Below are 4,577 nucleotides of genomic sequence, written 5' to 3'. Positions count from 1 at the left end.
GTCCTAACTGTACAAAATCACACTCAGGGCGCCGGAGTTAGATGGCGGGGGTGTTGGACGGGTGGGCCACCACTGGGAGTTGAGGAACCCAGGGCTGAAGCTAAGATAGGGGGTCAGGACCTCCAAGGAGAAAGGAGTCAGAGGTCTGGGTCAGCACTGGCAGGTGTCCTGAGGGTGGTTGCTTCCAGCATTAAGTAACCTTACCAAATCCTGAAGGTAGCAGTTTGCAGAGGCACAAACACCACTATCATCAAGAGTCAGGAGCTGGGTAAAAAGTGCGCCAAGAATGGTGAAGAGTTTGGAAAAGGCAGGCCAGCACTTCTCTCCAGGAGCCCTTGGGATAGCACGCCAGGCCTCCATGACGGGGTTTTATAACAAAGGCCTTGTTTGGGGCATTCAGCTGAAGGTAGCCGTGGGCCCTGGGCACATGTTCATGGGAACGTGACATCTAGGGGAGGATGGGCATCTGGACAGGATGGTCAGGAACCCCTGATAAAATTCTTACCAGCCTCCCCCCTCTTTCTCCCTTTAAAAATAAACAGCAGAAATTCATTTCTCACAGTTCTGGAGTCTGGAAGTCTGAGGTCAGGGTGTCAGCCCAGGAGAGTTCTGGTGAGCATCCTTTTCTGGGTCACAGACTCCTGACTTCTCACTGTATCTTCATGTGGCCAAGAGCAGAGAAAGGAAGCAAGCCTTCTTGTTCTGTCTCTGACTATGGCACTGACCACGGCTTTTGTGGTTTTGGAGAAGGCCACCATCCCTCTTCCTGCTCTGGCCAACCGTAAATGGTGACATTTTCACCAACTGCCCTGTCCCCCCAGTGAAGTCATCTCATGCAATGGTGAGCCTCTGAGTCTGCGTGTTTGAAACTTCAGTAACACTCTGAAAGCTGTGGGCCGCTTTACAGCAGGTGTCTCTGATACAAGCTGCAGGTCCCTAAACACTGCTGCCTGTTTCACCTCTGCACACTTTTTTTTCAACCTTGGCTTGACAGGAAGCTCCTGTTTGGCCTCCCTGGATTAACTGAGTCTCTTCCCAGAGCCCCGGGGAGTGTCAGCACTGGAGTGTTTATTCCAAATGTCTCACCACTCATGCTTCTTTAGCTTTCTTAAATCCTTTTGTCTTTTTATTTCCAGTTTGGCCAGTACCTGCCATTCTTTTCACCTCATCAAAAGGTTGAACGAAACAATGTTTGTTCACCAGATTTCCCATGGAACCATGCTTCTGGGGAGTATCAGAGAGGCAAATTGTTTCTGTGTTCTCCAGCCTCTGTCCTGGGCCTTGGTCCTCCCAGCTTGGCTGTGTGCATGACCTTGGGAGTGTGCCCGCCTCCAGGTGGCCACCCTTACCCCCCAGTCCCACTGTACTCTGTTTCATCATCATTTCAACCCCTTCTCCATCCAGCCTTGCTGTTCCAATCCCAGAGTTTGTTTCTCCCAGTGTTTTAAGCTCTGCAGTGCCCTTTGGAGGTCATTGTAGATGTACTGTGCCTTTGAGAAGAGGGCCTGACAAGTATATACATGCAATTTGGGGCCTTTGCTTGATACTGGTCTGTTGCTCTGGTACTTTTTTTAATTAAAAGGGAGGGAGGTATGAGCGTGGGCTGAAGACAGGACTGGGGTCATCAAGACTTGAGCCTGATCTATCTCTGACATTGAGTCTCCCTCTGGCCTTGAGTGAGTTCCTTAAATTTTGAATGAAGACTCTAATGAAAGGTCCAGGAGTTTCTTGGGGACATGCTGAATATTGTTGAAAACACTAATTATTGAAAATATCTTCTCAACGGCACAGCTGTATCCGTTGGCAAATGCCAAATTTCTTTTTGCAAGTCCAGGGTCAGATACCCTAGCTTCCCTCTGCTTGAGCACCGTCAGATAGCTGTCTCATTTTTCATCAAAATAGGAAGAGCAGGCATGGGCCTTCATTAATTGTAGCTATTAAAAAAAACAAACAAACTCCTGAGCAAATTCAAGTAGAATGTGATTGTGAAAGCCAAGGCCTGTTGCCAAAGAAAGGTGTGTGTGTGTGTGTGTGTGTGTTCGCTCTGGGCTACCTGCTATGTTATGTAATATCTGATCCTTGACCCCTGGATGCTATCCAGTGAGTAGCTGGTTGGATTTGGGGTCTAACATGCCTTGGGAGCTGTTCATAGCCTTGCTGGGAACTAGATGACTATGGCGTTTCAATCCTGCTTGATAAACAGTCTCTTCCCCTGGTCCATCTGACACAGCCCTGCTGGTTTGCAGGGCCGGCAATCGCCTACTGTGTCTCTAGAGAAAGGCTCTGAATGGTCAGCGAGGAGCTGCCACAGAGCTCTTGGCAGCCCATCCCAGGTTTGCAGGAAGGGTTTTGGGGAATTTTGAGGACATCTATTCTTCTATGCAGGGATTTACAGGCTTTCTCTGTTAAGGAACTTTGACATTCTAAGCAGCTTGAGTTTTCTGGAGGGAACGTATGTATTACTTCCACTCTAAGCCAGGCTCTTTCCTCGGGGCTGGGCCAAGGCCTGTTGCTGCCCGTGCACAGGGCCTAGGGGACCGCTACAGCATTGGATGTGTCTAGAACAGCCTATTTTTAGCTGTTGGGTGAATCAAAATGATATTTGTATCACACCACCTAAGTCAACCAAGCTAGGCTGCTGTAATGGAACCAAGATACAGACTAATTTGAGGCACCTAATGGTAGGGGGCAGCGGGCTGCACCGCTAGACAGCTCTGCTCCACACACACACTCAGGGCCCAGAGTCTTTCCATCTTGCGGCTCTGCCATCCTGAATCCTTAAGCTCGTTTCCATGGTTACCACAAAACCAAGTTCCAGTCAGCAGAGCTGGGGAAAGAGCATGGAGGGGCCCTCCTGGTCCGATGTCACACCTGTCACTTCCACTCCATTCTGCTAAAGAGAGCTTAGTGACCAGGCCACACGTGCCACAAGGCTTGAGTAATGCTGTCTCTACCTGGGCAACTTGGCACCAAGTCACTGCTCTGTTATTGTGGAAGAAGAAGTGAATGGATGTAGTGCATAGCTAGCAGCCTCCCCATAGCCTATTCTTTTAAATCATTAAGATACTTTACGAGTTCTGTGTTCAAAGCCTGCCCTCAGGGCTGCATTCATGGGTGGGGGGCCTGTGCGCTTGTGCTTGGTTTAATGCCCGGCTGTTGCCATTTGAAATTCTAAATAATTTTTTAATAAGCTTTCATTTTTCACTGGGCCCGCAAAATTATGTAGCCAGTTCTGCCTGCCATTTCCCAAATTAGCATTTTCATTCTACACTATTCAATATTAACTGAAAATCCATTTTATAGTAAGACAACCACGAAAGGCCACAGGAGGGATGGGATGCAAAGGTGAGTAAGGTTCAATATCTGGCATCTTCCAATTCAGCAGAGGGGTGAGAGAAGCGGAGTAGTTATCATTCAGAAGAGTCCTCTACACGCTGCTGTGAATATTCCTGGGGTGGCCTCTGATGGTGGTGGCGATGTGAGATACTAGCTCTGGATAGGATAGTCTTTAAATGAATTGTTTCAAGCCTACAAAAAATAGAGAGAGTAATCTTACAACTATCTATGTATCCACCCCTTAGTTTTGTCAACTCTTAATATGTTACCATGCTTGCTTCAGATATTTTTAAGAAATTTGAAAATTACCCATATAGTTGAGCCTCCTTTGTGTCTCTTCCTGAATCTCATTCCCCTCCCTCCCACCTAGAAGCGATCATGTCCTGAATTTGGTGTTCATCATCCTCAAGCACAGCATTTTTCACTGCTTATATATGTATCCATAAATAATTTTTAGTACTTTCACATGTTTTAAATTTTATAAAAATGGCAGCATACACTATTCATTCATTAATTCAACAAATACTTACTGAGTAGCTACTATGGCCAGGCACTGTTTTCGGCACTGGGGGTGGGGGAAATGCTGGCCAAGTCCACCGAGCGGGCCGTCACCATTGCTGGTGTGCTGCAGTCTGTCACCGAGTGTACCAAGCAGATCTGCCTAGGCGTGCTGGAGATGCTCTCCCAGTCCCCAGAATGGAGAGTCAAGACCATTTTGTACCAGCCCATGCCAGATAGATCTCTAGTCATCTGTGAGGGTGGCCAAGCTTGGTGCAGAGATGCTGCAGGCTACCGCACACCATCGATGACCTGGAGGGACCACCTCTAGATGCCTGCTCAATTCAAGGACAACACACCATTTCTCCACTCCATCTGGCTAAGCTGAACCAGGTGGCAAGACAACATTCTCACTTTGCCGTGATGCACGGTGAGACTGGATTTGCCAGAATTGACTCCAGCCTTCCAGAGATCAAGGCTATTGGGCAAGTTTGGATGCATTTAGTCAAACTACCCATGAACTCACCATTTCAAATAGCTTAATTGGCTGCATAGTCAGGCACCAAGGCACCAACATTAATGATATCTGCCAGATGTCCAGGGCCTAGATCAGAACTGCCAACCCAGTGGAAGGCTCTCCTGGAAGGTAGATTACTGTCACTGGTTCTGTTGCCAGTATTAGTCTGGCCCGGAATCTAATCAATGCCAGGCTATCCTCTGAGAAGGGCATGAGGTGCAGCTAG

At 48.0% G+C, this 4,577-nt stretch overlaps 1 pseudogene; it reads left to right on the top strand.

Annotated features, from left to right (window-relative positions):
* The first annotated feature begins 714 nt into the window (after positions 1-714).
* On the top strand, positions 715-4,577 carry LOC114897935 (annotated as a pseudogene).

Source organism: Monodon monoceros, unplaced genomic scaffold, assembly GCF_005190385.1.
Source record: "Monodon monoceros isolate NGI ecotype Baffin Bay Population unplaced genomic scaffold, NGI_Narwhal_1 Super_Scaffold_18, whole genome shotgun sequence".
Classification (NCBI taxonomy): domain Eukaryota; kingdom Metazoa; phylum Chordata; class Mammalia; order Artiodactyla; family Monodontidae; genus Monodon; species Monodon monoceros.
Note: the sequence above shows the minus strand (reverse complement) of the source record. Positions and strands in the feature narration are given on the sequence as shown.